Raw genomic sequence first — 19,188 nt, 5'->3', positions numbered from 1 at the left:
TTTTATTATTATTATTTAGATGTGGATACTTCAAGTTTTTAATTTTTTTAAATAAATCTTTATTGTTCAGATTATTAGATGTTCCTCCTTTTTCCCTCCATAGCTCCCTCCACCCGATTCACCCCCCCCAACCCTATGCCCTTACCCCCCGCCACTGTCCTCATCCATAGGTGTAAGATTTTTGTCCAATCTCTTCCCACACCCCTCACACCTCCTTCCCCCACGAGAATTGTCAGTCCTCTCCCTTTCTATGCCCCTGATTCTATTATATTCACTAGTTTATTCTGTTCATCAGATTTTTTATTCACTTCATTTTTAGATTCACTTGTTGATAGATATGTATTTGTTGTCACTTTGTTGTTCATAATTTTTATCTTTACCTTTTTCTTCTTCTTCCTCTTCTTAAAGAATACCCTTCAGCATTTCATATAATCCTGGTTTGGTGGTGATGAACTCCTTTAGCTTTTCCTTGTCTGTGAAGCTCTTTAACTGACCTTCAATTCTAAATGATAGCTTTGCTGGGTAATCTTGGTTGTAGGTTCTTGTTGTTCATCACTTTGAATATTTCTTGCCACTCCCGTCTGGCCTGCATAGTTTCTGTTGAGAAATCAGCTGACAATCGTATGGGTACTCCCTTGTAGGTAACTGTTTTTCTCTTGCTGCTTTCAAGATTCTTTGTCTTTTGCTCTTGGCATTTTAATTATGATGTGTCTTGGTGTGGTCCTCTTTGGATTCCTCTTGTTTGGGGTTCTCTGTGCTTCCTGGACTTGTAAGTCTATTTCTTTCACTAGGTAGGGAAAGTTTTCTGTCATTATTTCTTCTAATCGGTTTTCAATATTTTGCTCTCTCTCTTTTTCTGGCACCCCCATAATTCTGATGTTGGTATGCTTGAAGTTGTCCCAGAGGCTCCTTACACTATCTTCATATTTTTGGATTCTTTTTTCTTTTTGTTTTTCTGGTTGGGTGTTTTTTGCTTCCTCATATTTCAAATCTTTGTTTGATTCTTGGGGTCCTTTGGTCTACTGTTGAATTTCTGTATATTATTCGTTATTTCAGACAGTGATGCTTAATTTCTGACTGGTCCTTTTCCATTTTTTTGGCATTCTCATTTTAAGATCCATAAAGGTCTCACTAAGTTCCTCGGAGGTTTCTAAAAGATTCTTGAATAACCTTATAAATTTGGTTTTGAATTCTATATTCAGTATTTTGCTTTCCTCCATTTCTTCCATTTGTGACATGTTCCTTTGTCTCCACATTTTGGCTATTTCCCTGTGTTGATGGAGTGGCTTTGTGTGATAGGTGACCTATAAGGCCTAGTGATTCAGCCTCCCCAATCAGCTGAGATGGACAATCTTGGTGCACCCCTTTGTGGGCTGAGTGCACAGTCTTGTTGTAGTTAAGCCTTCATTGCTGTTGGTACACTGGGAGGAACTGACCTTGAGGCCAATTGGCTGTGAGGACCCGCTGTGTCTATAATGGAAGAACTGCTGTGCTGGAGACACCCTTATGGGGCAGGACTTGCTTCAGTGGGGCTTTGGTGCTCACTGAGTCTGCCACTTGAGTGTGTCACTTATGGATGTGAGGAGTTGAAATCTGGTGTCATCTCATACTGACCACTAGGTACACTGGCTCCTGGATCTCCAAGGAGGTGCAGGTCAGCTACTGTCTGAGGCCACCCAGCAGGAGCTACAGCGAGATCTGCAGATTTCTCCTCTTTGCTTGGGGTTTGGAAGTTTTGGAGCTGCAGTTTGTTAGGTTAAGCTGCAATAAGGCAGGCAATTCATATGCAAAAGCCACTACGTACAGCTCTGGTGGGTTTGTAAATTGGGTGGGGCAGGGTCTCAGAGAATCACTAGGGCGTGGCAAACAGCGATGGCTGCCTGTCAGTGCTCTCTGTGTCTCTGTGTTTCCATGTCCCTGCATCCCATGCCCCAGCACAGTAAACAATGATTCCTGCATGCACCTCTGCAAGAAAGCCACCCTCACTTTCCGACCCGATGGCAGACAGTCCAGCTTCTCCCCGTAGGAGTCTGGGTCCCAAGAGTCTCGCTGGAAACTGGAGTTGAGAGCAGTCAGGAGCTTGTGCCTCCCTTCAGATTGAAAAAAAAAACAAAACAAAAAAAAAAAACAGCGCACCCAATCACCAGCCCAATTCGCGCACCTCCATACCTCTGCTTTTCTGCGCCTGTGCATGTCCTGCCCAGTCTCAATGCTCTTTTCTCTTTCCTTCTAGTTGTACAACTTCTACTCAGCCAGCTTTCCCATGTTTCTGGGTGATAGACGTTTTGTCTTTTAGTTTTAGATTTGGTGTATTTGTGAGAGGCAGCACGTACAGGTGTATACCTTATGCCGCCATCTTGGTTTTTTTCTGTTTGCTATCATTTAGTGATTTTCTCTAATTTTTTGCAGAAGAACTTCAGAGGTTTTAGCAAATATGACAAATGTGTGATAAATTTTTAGTGAAGATACTTTAGTGAAACATTTTTGAGTGAAGAGACATTTGAAACTCACTAGAATCTACCTCAAAGAAGCAGTAACACGGCCAATTTTAAATTTATGGAAATTATTGTGCAATAGGATCGTTATGATTCTGCCAAATGTATTCATTGAAGATTTTCTGAACTATATCTGTTGCTTCGTGTAAAAGAGACCTTTCAAAATTAAACTTGATAAAAAATTTATTTCATTAACTATGAGTAAAGTCAGTTTGACAGATCTAGTTATACTGCCTATTGAACCTGAATAGCCAAAGATCAATTTTAATAAAGTCACTGGCAAATTTTCCATGTTAAGGCTTACAAAGAGAAACTATAAATTTATTATACATTATTTTGACAGACAAATATACAGGTATAAGGGCTTGGGGGGGGGGGTTCTTTCTTAAAAAACACATCAAGCCCTAGCTGGTTTGGCTCAGTGGATAGAGCCTGCAGATCAAAGGGTCCCAGGTTCGATTCTGGTCAAGGGCATGTACCTCAGTTGCAGGGTCCTCCCTGTTCCAGGCCCTGGTCGGGGCTTGTGCAGGAGGCAACCAATTGATGTGTTTCTCTCACATCGATATTTCTCTTTTTCTTTCCCTCTCTCTTCCACTCTTTCTAAAAATCAATGGAAAAATATCCTTGGTAATTAAAAACAAACAAATAAAAAACACATCAATGTATTTACAAAGTATTAAAACTGAAGAATGAGAAGGAACAGGCCATTCAAAGAGCAGGGCTAAGATCATTCCATGTAGAAGGAACAACCTGAGCAAGCACTGTGGATTATTAAAAAAAAAACAGGGTGTGTTTGAGGAATTAAAAGAAAATAAATGTGGCTGGAAGACAGTATGTAAAATAGATAATGCCTTGGGGTGTGCCTGGAGAAGTAAGCAAGAGCCAAATCAACCCTATTGGCTATGGAAATGAATTCAAAATTTTTTTTAAGCACAAAAAGAAAATATTGAAGTATTTAAGCAGGAAAGTAGTGTGATCAACTTTGTTTTTACAAGATAACTCTGGCTGCAGTGCTGAAAATAGATGGGAGGAAAGCAAGAGTGAAAATGTGGAGACCAATAAGAAGATTATTTTGACAATCTAAATGAAAAGTTGTTATGGATTGAATTAAGTTGATGGCAGGGGAGATGAAAAGCAGTAGATAGGCCTGAGGACCCGCAGATAAATTTGGAATCTATATTTGAAGCAGAACTGATTAAATTTGTTCACGATACGGATGGCAAAAGTGAACAAAAGGTGGAATCAAGAAGTCCCACATTTTTGGTTTAAACAATTAGTGGTTGGTGGTCATTGGTTGAAATGAGAGAGAAACTGGTTTAGTGAGAAAAAACCTTTCTCACGGCTCAAAGGCAACCTCACACACAAAAACAAGCATAACAGTAAAGATAAAATATAAAGCCAAAACCGGTTTGGTTCAGTGGATAGAGCGTTGGCCTGAGGACTGAAGGGTCCCGGGTTCGATTCCGGTCAAGGGCATGTACCTTGGTTGCGGGCACATCTCCAGTAGGAGGTGTGCAGGAGGCAGCTGATCGATGTTTCTCTCTCATCGATGTTTCTAACTCTCTATCCCTCTCCCTTCCTCTCTGTAAAATATCAATAATAAAATATATTTTAAAAAATTAAAATAAAATATATATTAAAAAAAAAAGATAAAATATAAAGCCATACCCTCATTTTTTAAAATCCTCACCTGAGGATATGTTTATTGGTTTTGAGAGGAGGGAGGGAGGGAAGGAGGGAGGGAGGGAGGGAGGGAGGAAGAGAGAGAGAGAGAGAGAGAGAGAGAGAGAGAGAGAGAGAGAGAGGTGAAAGAGCAACATAGATCAGTTGCCTCAAACCCAAAACCTAGGCATGTGATGTGCTCTAACTGGGGATCAAATCTGCACCTTTTCTAAAAAAATTAGTTGGAGAGAGGAAGGAAGGGAGGGAAAAAAAGAGAGAGAGAAGCATCCATTTGTTGTTCCTCTTATTTATGCATTCATTGGCTCATTCTTGTATATATGCATTCATTGGTTCATATTTGTATGTGCCCTGACAGGTGATCAAACTCAAAACCTTTGCATATTGGGATGATACTCTAACCAACTGAGCTACCAGGCCAGGGCAAACCCACAACCTTTTGGTATATGGGACAATGCTCCAACTAACTGAGCCATCTGGCCAGGGCATGATACCCTCGTTTTTTTTAAAAAAATCATCATATAGTGAACACCAAGATGAGATCTAGCATGTATTTTCATTTTACAAATTAAAAAGATGAGTTCTAATGGTAAAAGATGAGCTGTCTATGAGTCAGAGAAGCCATGTCCTAGGTCAGATTCTTTGGCTCTCGCACTCCAAATCCTTCACTCAGGTTTTGTTTGTTTGTTTTATAAACCTTTTAGGCTATGGCAGCTAATAGCCTATGAACTCACCTCTTCCTAAAGTCACAAACAGTGATGCCAAGAAGGTTCTTCCTGCCTTCAGATCCCTCAGGCTAGCCATACCTCATTCGTGAGGATCACCTGGAACACTGGCAATCAGGACATTTGCACTCATCAAGCTTTGTCTTCTAAAGTAAATACCCTCAAAACCATCTTGGAAGACTTCTAGGCTCTTTAAGGAAGTATGGTTACTCAAACAATTCTTTCAGACAAACACTTATTCAGCATCTACTGTTCTATAGGCTATGAGTGATTCAAAGGGATGATCTTTGATCCTTCCCACCTGGAAGTTTTAAATTTGGTTGGACAGATTAAGATAAAGAGGTTAAGAACTGGTTAAGGAACAATGCTGGTTAATATAAGACTTAGCATCAAAATAGGTGGCTAGCCCAAGGAGGGCCATGACATTTCAGAAAAGGTGAGAGAAATAAAAGATTATGGCTATAGGTGAAAACAGAACAATCTGGCTTTAAAAAGGAGGGAAGATGCAAACTTTAACTCAAAGAAACCAACCCAGTTCAGGGCCTGGACAAGCTCCCAAAAGGGTCAGGAGTTTTAATAAAAAAAACAGTAGTGTTGCCCAGCCAGCGTGGCTCAGTGGTTGAGCGTAGACCTATGAACCACATGCCCAGGTTGTGGGCTTGATACTCTGTGGGGCATGAAGGAGGCAGCCAACCAATGATTCTCTCTCGTCACTGATGTTTCTATTTCTCTCTCCCTCTCCATTCCTCTCTGAAATAAATAAAAACATATTTCTTATATGTAAAAAAAAAAAAGAACAGAAATGTTGGTGATTGTATTTAACAGAAGCAGAACAGCTAAGTTGAGAAGAATAACTAATCGCTATGCTTGTATTAACTCCAGTAAGCCTTATAAAGAACTACTCTATGAGGAGGTACTATTTAGCTCCATTTTACCAATAAGAAAATTGAGGCATGGAGTGGTTCTGTAACTGCCTCAGTCACACAGTGTTGGGTTCCAAGCCCAGATATTTTCCTTAGAGACTGTGCTTTGACCACTACAGCAGATGGCATCTCACATGAGCACTAGTGGTTTGTAACAGTCAAAGGGAGAGGCATCAAAATGACCATGATGAAGTCTGGAAATAATGATTAGGGACAAGAAGAAATGACTACTAGTCCATGCAGAGACACAGTCAGATTGCAAGGACAGAAGCAGGCCTAAGTGTTAGCTTACAAACAGTAAGGATGAAGATAAATATTGAGTTCTAGAAAGACATAGCTCCTGGTTTGGAGAGGGGGTGGGAATAAAAGAAAAAAGTAAAAAGTCAAGGGCAAGCACAGCCAAAGATAAGCATGCTGAGGCAGATCCCTGGCAAAAAGCCAGTCTGGCTGCCCCTGACTTCACTACGTCTGTCCTTGTATCTTAAGGAAGAATCACGTCAGCCTCTGAGAGGAAAATAAATGAAATAAAATCTGATAGTGGAGACTGAGCATGAAATGCTTAGGACACACACTGCACCCCATCTTCCTATCTCCTTCATGAAGTAACAGACAAGTATTAAAATGTATGAAGAAACAAGGTCAACTAGATATGGTGGATTGTAGAACCCTGAAATTCAGGATGAGTGGCTAGAATTAAATTTTGGAGGTAATATGGATCCACTGAAGGATCTTGAAGCAGGAAGTAAGAGGACATAATTGGCACATCAAGTACCCTCACTTGACTATGGTTTATAAGTTGGATTAGAACAGCAATAAGCGGCAAAGTATAAATGCACCCAAGGTGAGAAGACGTGCAATTTGTTATCAAGAGGATTAACAATAATGGAAATATGAGCTTCCAGGAGCAATCCAAACTTTCAGGGATGAGGTTTTGCAAGTCTGGAAGAGTTTCTTCCTGCAGCGCTAACAGTTGACAAGGGCACTTTTGTAGCACATTCGACAACATACTGAAAAGACAAGTTCCTCGGAACAGAGGCGAACCGTGTCATTTTAGGTAGACGTATAGTTTCCTTTGAGAACATTCTTTCATTCATGACAAATATATCCTTCAGCAATATCCCACATGATTCATGTGGCTGTAACATACTCAACTAGCTTTTCTTTCTAAAAGTTTCACGAATCTGTCTTTATCTAAAAATTGGGACAGTTCGCAAGTATTGGCTTAACAAATAATACATAGATACCTGAAGCAAGAGTACAGATACTGAAAATAAACCATTTCTACCTTGATATAAAAAACTTAATAATAATCCTTTTCTTTCACCACATCTTTGTGTACTCTAAATCTTTATCACAGGCTGTCAGCTATATTCTTGGTCTTTGGTCTTTTTTTATTTCTTAACCACTATTTTCAGGGAATTTTATTTAAAAGCATTCAGAATGAAAACCTAAAAGTAGCTTTAAAAATTTTACAATCAGCAGTGATCCTCAGTGGTCCCCAGGATCTGTCTTTTGCATCAACAGTGTTTGGACAGAACAGATCCAGAGATGCCCCTTCTTCCAGCTTCAACCACCCTCCAACCTCTTTTCCAGCCGCCACCTTCAGAACACCCCAGCCATCCTCAGGCTCTAAGACCAGCCAACACCATTTTTAACCTTAACTCCTTACTGTCAAACAAACACGAGCTCCCAAATTCATCAGAATTATTCCATCAAGGTCAACCTGCATCTGTGGGCCTCCTACACCTACCTCTCTCTGGGCTTCTATTTGGATCATGACAATGTGGCTCTGGAGGACGTGGGCCACTTCTTCCCTGAGTTGGCCGAGGAGAAGTGCAAGGGCCCGAGAGTCTCTTAAAGATGCAAAACCAGTGCAGTGGCTGCATTCTCTTCCAGGACACGCTGAAGCCTCCTTAAAATGAGTGGGGGCAAAACTCAGGCAGCCATGGAAGCTGCCATGGCCTTGGAGAGGACCCTGAACCAGGCCCTTTTGGGTCTGCATGCCCTCTGTTCTACCCGCACAGACCCTCATATCTGTAACTTCCTAGAGAACCACTTTCTTGATGAGGAGGCGAAACTCATCAACAAGATGGGCCACACATGACTAACCTCCACAGGTTGGCCGGCCCCCAGGCTGGGCTGGGTGAGTATCTCTTCAAAAAACTCATCCTCAAGTATGACTAGGAGACTGAAGAGCCCAGAGGCCTTTGAGGGGCCCCTCTGCATCCCCCTGGTGTCTGGCTTTGCCTGAGCCTTTCCCAGAAAACACGAGGCATCTTTTTAACCACCCTGGAGCCCTCTCTCATGCATTAGACCACATGGAAACAATAAAGCTTTCTGCAGAAAAAAAAACAATGTACAATCTTGTGAATTGAGCTCTGTTTCTCATCAATAAAGTAAGGAAGATGAACTGTACATTGTCATAGGAACGAAGTATATGTGATTCCATTAATGTTTTCATAAAAATTTTTCTGATGATGTGTTTTTTTTTTCAAAATAGCTCGGATTTTTTATCTTCTGTATGTCAAAAAATATATATAAACTTAAATATTAACCACAAATTTAAGAAATTATATAATCCATAGCTATATTAGCTATTAACCAATTATTTATATTTCTTCATGGATACAACCTCTTAATTAACTGTTTGCCAGTTTTTGATTGTATGAGTGAAGAATTTTTCCAGAATGTTTATAAATATAAAAAATTGGATCATCTCAAAGAGCTTTCTTTGATGGAGCCCTTTTACATCTGTGAGCACCCCCCTCCACATCTCCACCACCTTTCCTGGGAACTACTGTCCATTCAAAGGTTAAAGGGATGGATCCTAATGTCATATTTCTGTTTCACAGCCCTACCCCATGACCACAGTCTGGAATCGGAAAAAAGAAAAGAGACAGCTGTCTCCTTCCAGGTAGCTGGAGGTGGAACATATAACATTGGTAACTTTCAAAAACTGTATTTTCCATTGATGCATGAAAAGTAAAAAAAGCTAGTCCACAAAGAAAGAGGGAAAAAAGCATGAAATTAGACACAAAGAGGTGTGTGTTCAAGTCTCTGGTCAGTTTATTCCTGAGGCTTATTTCTCTGTCTTAAATTTTGCCAGTGTCCTATATCAGAAATCCTCATAAATTCTCGTTGTTTGTATAAGCTACCAAAAATGCATCTCTGCTCTGAGTTTGACATTTGTCTCTCCAGAACAAGAACACTCACATGACGAGCAGTGAAAGGCTGTGTGGCTGGCATCTCCCCAGACTCATCAGATTGCCTGGGTGCTCTCAGCCACAATTCTGGTGGTTGCTGGGAGACATCTCTGGTAGAGTATGTTCAGGAGGAAATAAGGAGGGGGAGAAGCAATCTGCTTAAAACAGCAGCTTACACCCATAGATTGCCAACCCGTGTCCCTTCCTCCTTCAATTTATCACCCAATCTCTGGAGCAGAGTTATCTGCTTGGGGAAAAATAAATCATTCTGACTGCCCAGAGGCCCTTCTAGAGCCAAAGACTCTCTTGGGTTCCTCAATATCTCACAAGCCTGTTTCAAGTTATGCATTATGAGTTGTGGGAATTCTCTTTATAAGTACACTTCACAAAAAAGTGCTCAGCTTTCGATAGGCAAAGCAAGGAGAGGGCACTTGAGCAGCCAAATCATAAGCACCCCTCTCCAAGGCTAGGGAAGAATCAGACCTGACTATAGAATGTAGCTTCCTCCTACAAAGTATCCCCTTCCCCTCACCCCCACCCTCGCTCCTGCATGTATGCAGATTAAGGGGTAAATCAGTTTGTCACAATGACAGGATCCTCTGTGCCAAGTAAGCCCAAACCCAGACTAGTAGACTGACACCCATTTAAGAATTCTGAGCCGTAGGGTCATTAAAAATAGATTACTATGCCTTTTCCTTCCTAGGCATCCCACAGGCACTCAGAAAATGTAGTCTCATCAGCAAGCTCTTACAAGACTGCATTTGCATTTTGTCTTTCTGAAGATTAACTTGAATCTGTCCAAGAAAATTAAAATACATTACAGTACTCTTTGGAAAGTTTCACCAAAATCAGCATGGCTTCTAAGAGTTGGCTTCATCTCACCTCACCCTTTTTTCCCCCAGAGTCATGGCCATAGCCTCAAGATGACTTGGTTTTTAAGACCAATAAAGCATCTTAAACAAAACTTACTTCTGCTGGAAGACTAGGTAACGTTAAACAATCCTCTCACAAAAGATGACTAAGAAAGCTTGATGAAATTTTAAGAGACCAAATTCTTGGAGGCATCCAAGATTGAATTAGCAGCCTGGCCAGCATGATTCAGTGGTTGATCATCGACCTATGAACCAGGAGGTCACAGTTCGATTCCAAGTCAGGGCACATAACCAGTGGCTAGCTTGATCCCCAGTGGGGGGCATGCAGGAGGCAGCCGATCAATGATTCTCTCTCATCATCAATGTTTCTATCTCTCTCCCCCTCTCCCTTCCTCTCTGAAATACTTACGTGTGTGTGTGTGTGTGTATTTTTTTTTTTAAAGATTGAATTAGCAGTCCCCAATACAGAAGGGATGGAAATCCAAATAGGTAAGCTTGGTACTTGAGGCAACCTTTAAATTGGAAGTATTTGCCAATTAGAGAAAGGCAGCCAAGAAGCTGAGTTGTACTTTTGGACCTTCACAAATCTGTGAGACAAAAATCAGTGTCTAGAGCCAGGCAAAGTAGGAATTCCATAAACCACCCCTCACTTTGGACTGGTAGCCCAAAGAGCTGTACCCTAGAAATAAAGGTAAGCCATAAATAAACTATTCCTTTTATGAACTACAAATATTCTGAGTGACCTGGAAAATATCACCTGAAATTTGGATTAAGTTTGTTCTGAATTATTAGTGTTACAGCAAAATTTCCAGGTGACGAGAAGACAAAATAGCCAGGCACTCAGAAGATCAGGAAATGCACTTTATTGTAGGAGCAACGGTGCTGAATGGCTCCGGGGAACTGGTCCCCAAAACTGAGCATCGAATGCAGCAGGGCTTTCCCTTTTATCCCCCTAGTTTCTTTGTCTCCCAAATATGGACTAGGCTTCTGGACTTTTCACGGGCTTTTGCAGCCCCTGTGAGGGTTGTAAGGAGGGGAAGTAAGATAGCTACCAAGACCCTGTCAGTCAGAAGCCCTTGTATGGTTTATGGCCCCTGTAAGATAAGCATTCAGGGAAACAGGTTTTGCAAGGCTAGCTAGGACACAAGCAGAAAAGGGGGTTGGGGCTAGCAAGCATATGTATCGAAATGCAGGTTGGGGGTGGGGGGTGGGGGACTCAAGCTGCTTTCACATTAGTAATCCCAGCCAAAGTAATAAATATCTTCTTTGGTGGGGGAAAAGAAGGTAATTCTAGGCTTCAAATGACTTGTGCATTTTGTGTTTGGAAAATTGATTGCTCAAAAAATGTCTAGCATATAATCAAAATATCCAGGCATTTGTAAAGACCAGATAATATGAATGTAAACCATGGGCAACAAAAATACACTTCAGAGGCTCCATATATTGGATTATTTTAAAAGGTTTATATACAACTATAGTTGCTAAATTCAAGGAGATAGAAGTCAAGTTTAAAAATTCTGGCAGGAAACATATCCTAGAACTAAAAATTTTGATAATTGAAATCAATTCAAGAAACAGACTTAACAGTATATTAGATACTGCTGAAAAAAGAATTAGTGAACTGAATTATCTAGAATGAAACACAAAGACATAAAAATGAGAAATACAAGAGAGGAAGTAAGAGGCATAGAAAATACATTGAAAAGACCTTGCATGCAATGGGGCAGAGGTATTATTGGAAGAGACAATAGCTAAGATTATTCTGGAACTCATGAAGTATAGCATTTATCATTAGTAATATAGCAATAGTATAGCAATTGTCTTGCAGAATTACATACTGCAAGATAATTCATAAGAAAATGAAGGAATAAACATCAGTTGTGGGCAATCATATATCCTGGCTGCATCTACTTATCCATTCTCATTCCCAACTGGTCCTCAGGTGTTGGTCCACACAAGATCAACTGTCCCTGCTGTATCCTTTGTTTCACTGCAAGATCATTTAGCTGTGAAGTTCTTTTCTATAACTATGTAGCTTGCAGCCACATAAAATATTCTGCTGCTCTCCTACTGCCCTGGGCTTGGAAAAAAAATCCAAGAAGTTATATCATACACCCCTGTCCAGATACACCTCAATGATATTTTCTTTATTCCCAATTCATGATAGTCATGTAGAAATTCTGAGTTCTGTCTTATTCCCCAGACCCTATATTATGAGACTTTCTGACCTTCATTCCCAAAACCTATTGTGGGGAGGGGTGGAGGAGTAGCTCTATCCTCTATCCTCAGAACTGGCAAAGTCCAAGTCTTTACTCTCTCCTGATTTTCTCTTTTCTTCTGGAAATATTTATCTAATTGCAAGTGGAGAAAACTGGTTTAATATGATAGTTTTATTATAAGTTTTCTCTCTGATGCCCAGGCCAGTGGATTTATTACTGGACATTTATTAAAGAACAAACACTAGATTCTCTGTTAAGTGTTCTTCTGAGTCACTCCATCCCAGAAGCAATGAATGCCATTGAATAAAACATAGTAAAGGGAAAGAAAGAAGAAAATCAACCTGGGAGCATACTTGAACAAATATCTCAAAATATTATTTTAGAACATATGAAGCCACAATTTTTGACAAATGCATTATGTATTTTATTTTATTATATTATATTATACTTATGTACCCATGTATTAAAGACAATGCACAAACATTATTTTATGTGCACAGGTTTACCACAGCAGAATTCACTATTTGCAAAGTCACAGGAATTTTTGTTCAGTACCTAAATTTCTTCAAACTAACTTTTAAATGTTCTGGGCCCATATTTTATCATACTTTTAAATAGATGCATAATTCTGTAATGTTTAGCCTTGCCCTGTCTTCATGCTTCTCACGCCTTTTACTAGTACAAGTACACAAAAATAGTAAGAAGTGATTTTGCAATTATTCATCTAATCCTGTTAAGAAATCTATCATGTAAATGTGACAAAGGTCATAGTGAAGTTCAGTTTGCAGGCCTACCTGCCTCAGAAATCTAGGAAATTTAGCTAGTAACACAGACTCCCTGAAGGAAGAGAGAAGGAGAGTCAAGTCTTGGCTCCTCAGATTCAGAACCTTTTGGAGACTAGAAGGGCTGCCCAGAGTTCTGGGGGGAAAAGGCCCCAAGAAAATTGTAATACTGAGGGACATGAGCACACTCTCAGGTCTCAGAGAGCAGGTACAAGTACTATCTAGAGGGGTAGAAACCACGAGGCCATAACAGGATGAGGGATGTGGGGTCCCTCAGTACTATTGTCATTTAGTGAAAGAGCTCCCAAGTCTATCTGACAGAAGTGGAAGCCCTTTCTTCTTGCAACAGAAACAGCCCAGTGATTGCAGCTGATAACAGTGGCAGCGGGAACAATAACAAGTCCTCTTACAATAAGCAAGGGGCAGAACAACCACAGCTGTGGCAGCAGGGAAACAGAACCAATGAGGTACACAGGGAGCAGGTGAGGTCTGCAAAAGGCACCACAGGGGTGCTGGCAACCACAACAGAGAGTCCAGCAGCAGGAGGAGGGTGAGTCACTCAGGGCCTGGGGGAGGGCAGAGGAAAGAGGCCTCTCTCCTGATGGTAAACATCCCCACCAGGACCAGAGCCAAACCAGGAAACACCAGCATGCCTACCTCTGGTTGCACAGCCAGTTCCTACAGAACTGCTACATCAGAGTATCTAGGAATCGGACACTTAAACAAGTTTTTAGGGTGATTTTTTTTTTTTTTTTTTTTTTTTTTTTTTTTTTTTAGCAGTACTGCCCATAGATCTGAGCAACTGGGAATCCTGCCCCAGATCCTAAGTTTTAGAGAAACTTCTTCTAGCCATGGTCCTCACAGGGCAAAATGTCCTAGGGGTCAAGAGAACATGCCCACCTAATACATAAGCATTCCCCACCCAGACCATGCTCCTGGTACCCCAGACCCTGAATTATCTGTCCAAATGACATAAAGACCAATTCCAGGGCTGATAGATCTCTTCTCTCAGTCTATTTTCCCACAGGTGGACCAAGTGGGAGAATAGACTAAAACCAAGTATTTTCCAAGGAGGCTCGGTGGGCATGGAGCTAGACTTGCCTGTGGGCTGACCACTGTGCTCTCCAAGCCTCTCACAGTAGAGCAAGAATAGGAGTAGGAAAAGAATGGGGCCCTCCCCCTTCTCTCTTTTTATCTGCACTGGTGCCATGGGCCCACATATATACTAATCTAGCCTAGAGACTCATTATTTTTTTGCTCTGTTTTTTGTGGAGGGTTTTTTTTTGTCACAGGGGTTTTATTTAATTTAGTTTGGGTTTTCTTTTGTCTTGTTTTACTTTGTTTTTAAGAAACAGAGAAGGAAAGAAAGCTCTTAGAGTCAAAAATGCCAATTATAAAATGAACGAATGCTAGAATTTAATCCTGCTGTGACTCTACAAGTTCTTGATTTTTCCTTGGCAGGTGAAGCCTTGAAAAACAAAGCTTGCATGATTAAGTGGCACCCTAAAACTTTGAATTCATAGAGTTCATTTAGTTTCAGTAGTATCTTGTTGCACATTTTTCCTATGCTCCCATTGTTCCTGACAGTGAGAGAATCAATAATATAGGATTAATTTCCTCAAAGCAAGGCCATTGGATAATTCAAGTTGTACACATGGAATGCAAAAATAACAGCTGTGCAAGGGAGTATGTTATTCTAAGAGCTAAAGTGGGTGCCCCAAATGTACTAACTATAATAGGAATTTAATGAATCTTCAACAAGATCCTTTTCTTCTATTCTCAGGGTTGCCACCTTCTAGAGAATGCACACATTCACACACCCTCCCAAACGAAGGCCTAGTGCTTTCAAGATTCAAGGACAAGCAAGACTAGTGGGTGCTACTTGGTGCATCAACATTGATTTAGTTTCCGGTTTTAAGGAATATTTGTTTGTTTGTGTGTTTGTTTCATGTCAGCAAGGGGAGAGCACAACAGCTCAAAGTGTTTTTCTTTCTTTCAGTGATGCTCTAGCTACTGAGCTTCATCACCTATGACAAGCTTTGCATTTGTCAGTCACAGCTGGTCTTTGATAAGCTGTGTATAGTCAGTGTTCCTTTCTGGGTGCAATATTGAGCAACAAAACTTGGGAAGAGATCCAATTATTCATACTGTTATTAAAGTTAGACATTTGTTTTGCCCTAAATTTATCATACCAAAAGTTGAAGGCATCTGAGTCAGTACGGGCAACTATCTGGGTACTCTCTGTTTCCCTTTTTTGCCAATGAAGTTGTGCCATGAGGATAAAGAACAGTACAGATAGGAAGCAGTGACCTAGGAGTGATCTGGGAAATTCCAGCTGCTCTCCTGCCCTACTTATTACGAATAGAGATGACTCACTGTTAGGAAGCACACAGATGTTGACTTGGCCAATAAAATCCTTTGCAACATTTAACTTTTCTGGACCCTCACTTCCTCTTCTGGGAAAAATAAAACAGCTTATTATATTTAGACACCTACATAGTATTGTTCGATACTGGTATAAAAGAATAGGCATTCACATCATTTTTGAATGTGCTATTTCTTATGTCCTTGAAACCAGCCTTCTCTTGGAGCATATGTGTCTATAGAAGACACATTGTACAATAGGAATCTCCACAACCCAGGCTCTTGCTGTGCAGATGTGTGGTGGTCTGCTGCTTGAAAGACATGGGAATTTCAGGTAAGCACACCTACTAATAAATCCTGATGTGTCCACCCAAATACAGGCATCCAGAGACTCGGGTTATAAACCTGGCTCTACTGAGTAGCTGTGACCTCTCTTTCCTGACCTGTGAAATCAAAAGGTTTGACTCTAAAGGCTCCTGCCTCCTTTATTGTTTTTATGATTCTATGGCATTAAAAATAAAAACCTATAGTGCCTACCCTCTCTATTAGCTATTTGCCATAAGAGTAAGCACTTACCAGTTTTCTTTCAGTGTAAGAGGTAAAAGGTATGGGTCGGGTAATATTGGGTCAAGGATAAGACACAACTTGTAATGGAGTTAAAAACAATTCCTTACTTACCTCATTGAGCTGTTGTAATCACCATATGAGATCACATCCTTGAGAAATTTATCATGAATTGTGCTCTACAGAAACATGCTATAGACTGATTGTGTCTCTTCAAAATTTTATGTTGAAACCTAATCCCCAATGTGATGATATTAGAAGATGGGGCCTTTGGAAGGTGCTTAGGTCATGAGGGCGGGTCTTCATGAATGGGATTAGGGTCCTTAAAGAAGAGACCCTGAGACTCCTTGCTCCCTGTGCCATGTGAAGTTACAGTGAAAAGACAGCTGTCTATGAACCAGAAAGTGGGATATCATCAGACACTAAATCCACCAACACCTTGACCTTGGACTACCCAGCTGCCAGAACTGTGAAAATAATCATTCAGTCTGTGATATTTTGTTATAGTAGTTTAAATGGATTAAGGTAAGATGTTGTTACTATTACTAACAACAAATGTAAATATATTTTATCCAATAAACGTCGGTCAAGCATCTTCTACATATTAGGCATTAAGAAGACACTATCCTGTTTTCCCAGGGCTCACAAGAACTCAAAGGGACTCTGCTAAAATGATAACACTATCCTTCAAAATATCTTTTTTTACCTTTATGGAAAGCTTGAAGTTGAATAAAGGATCAAATTGCTAAAGCTATTTTCTTCTCTATTTTCAAGTATTACACATAATTTTAAATGTCCCTGCCCCAAACCTGAATAAAAACATACCTGAGATTTGGCAAAAGCTCTATTGATTTCAGTGCTAGGAGAAGAAATAAAAGGTGCTACCGTCTATTAACTGTTGGGACCAAGGATGGCGGCAAGTTTTTAATGGACTCCCTAGCAATGACAAGAGAAAAATGAATAATTATAACCCCACTGTAAAGGGTAATAGAAGACTGACCTTGGGCTATGAAAAATGTGTCTGTGGCTTTGGGTCTGCAAAGCCCACTACCTCCCCTCCCCGCTTTGCACTTTACGCTTGGGTAACAGGGCTCTTACCAGCTTCTAGGTCCCTTTAAATAGCATGCTGGTTCAAACCTCTGCATTTTCTCATTCTGTGCCCTCAGCCTGGAGTAAGTAATTCCCCATCAGTCCTCTCTCTTCCTCCCTCCTTGGTCTTCCTCCTCCTACCCCCTTCTCCTTCACTTCTCCCACAGGCTGCTGCTCATTTTTGAAGATTCCACTCCACTTTATTTCCTGCCCAAAGCCTTCTGAATTCCCTGCCACCCCAGTCTTTCTTTGTGAGCTGCCCCTTCACTGCACTCCTACCAGCTCTACAGCTCAGGCAAGTGCTCTGACTGGGAATTGAACCGTGACCCCTAGTTCATAGGTCGACGCTCAACCACATTTTATAAGCTCACTTTTCTCTAAATTAGAAACATTCTGAATTGGGATAGGAGTTTGTGATTCTAGGCTTACTTACATCAAGTACCTATTTACTTCTGCTACTTAGTATTTTAAATATAAAGCAAACTATGTCTTCTTCATAGTCTTTACCATGGTTTCCTGAATTTAGCGTGTTTAAAATAACTAAAAACAAAATGGGCTATGGATTCCCATGTCACAATAAACTCACCTAGATCTAGAATCTTCCTTCCATGTTGGAAAGCTCTAAAGTCCTTCTCCCATTCAAAGAGTCCTCACTGCATCTGAAAAACAATGAGATCACATTTATAGCCACACATGTTAAGACAGTTGATTCTACCAACAAACCACATTTCCACTGTTTCATAAATGATCTTAGAAATTAGAATCTATGCATAACTTCTCAACTTTGAAACATTATTATCTTGCAAAAATCATTATAACAATATAATAAAATAATGGACTCATGAAATGAGATCGATTTTTCAACAATCAACATTTATCATATCAAAGGGCTAAGATGATCACATATTTCAGGGGAAAAAAATGAGCATATGAGAAAGAGTTCCACAAAGAAGTAGGACCAAGTTGGGAAAGGGAGTCATTTACAAGGGTGTCAGGTAGTGTTATTTTTTAATTTTTAATTCATGAATCTAAATATGTCACTCTACTTAAACACCTCAACAGTTTCCCATTGCCCACAGTATAAAATCTAACTCCCTTACCACAGCTCTCAAAAACTGGGTTAAAGCTCACTTCTCTAGTGTTGTCCCTCATCACTCTAAATGCTCCCAAAATTCTTGTTATACTAGCTTTTTTGTGGCTTGTGAATAACCCACAGGAAAAGCTGCAGAAGCTTCCATCCAGTTTGATGAATCCTTGTTTTTTCACATAGAGTTCCCCCTAACTGAAATGGCCTTCCTTACCTGACTCTCTGCCCAACCCACGCTAGGAGAGCCTTCCTCTGAGAAGCCATCCCAAACCGCTTTCCCAAAAGTTACTCACTCTTTCCCCTTTGTCACAGAGCATTGCTATTATATTATTTATTGCAGCTGTTTGTTCCCTTTTAAGTTGGGAATTCCTCCACGGCAGTTTGTGTCTTAATTACCTTTGTATCTCAGGCCCTGGCAGTTTCAGGCATATAGTGATGTTTGATAAATGTTAAATGTTATATTGATATTGTTGAATCCTAAGTAGACACATGATACACACTTGAAAATCATCCCTGCATTTTAATAGCTGTAAATTTTATTAAAATTGACCTTCTAAGAATATCTATGTATATTTTCCTTCTATTATGTTTTGCCTCACATCAAAACTCCTTGCTTTTCTACTGGATATAGTCTATCTCTTATTTTATAAGTATTCAACTGGTTTCATTGTATAGCAACATGATGGCTAGCAAAAGAACACAATCCATGAAAACATCGCACCTCTTAAGAACTAAAGCTGTCCAAAGTTATAAAACCAATGTGTGTGTGTGTGTGTGTGTGTGTGTGTGTGTGAGAGAGAGAGAGAGAGAGAGAGAGAGAGAGAGAGAGAGAGATACAATTGTTATTACATAATTTGGAATGGAGGCACCAGCTGAAGTTCCATTTCAATTGTTTTATTTGTTTGTTTGTTTATCAAGAGCTGTCCCACAAAGGTTATCAGGAAACTACTAATAAAATTATAATAAACTAGAGGCCTGGTGCATGAAATTCATACACGGGTAGGGTCCCTAGGCCTGGCCGGTGATTAGGGCCTATCGGGATCTTCCAGCTCCCAACCAGGGCCTTCCTTCCCCAGCTGCCAGCTGCTGGCCAGGCCTTCCTTCATTCCATGCTGCCCCCTGGTGGTCAGTGCACGTCATAGCGAGCAACCAAACTCCCGGTCTCCTGGTCAAACTCCCAAGGGG

The 19,188-nt window shown here is 40.5% G+C and overlaps 1 protein-coding gene across 2 annotated transcripts in view; it reads right to left on the bottom strand.

Moving 5' to 3' along the window:
• Positions 1-17,575, bottom strand: part of TMC1 (transmembrane channel like 1) — a 241,810-nt gene extending 224,235 nt beyond the window's left edge. For both annotated transcript variants that reach the window (XM_080668801.1, XM_080668800.1), the window contains exon 1: positions 17,503-17,575. The gene's annotated coding sequence lies outside the window, so the exon portion shown is untranslated. The remainder of the gene's footprint in view (positions 1-17,502) is intronic.
• Between the last annotated feature and the right edge of the window lie 1,613 nt (positions 17,576-19,188).

This window comes from Plecotus auritus (genome assembly GCF_963455305.1).
Source record: "Plecotus auritus genome assembly, chromosome: 5".
NCBI classification, from domain to species: Eukaryota; Metazoa; Chordata; class Mammalia; order Chiroptera; family Vespertilionidae; genus Plecotus; species Plecotus auritus.
This window is presented reverse-complemented; position numbering and strand designations above follow the sequence as displayed.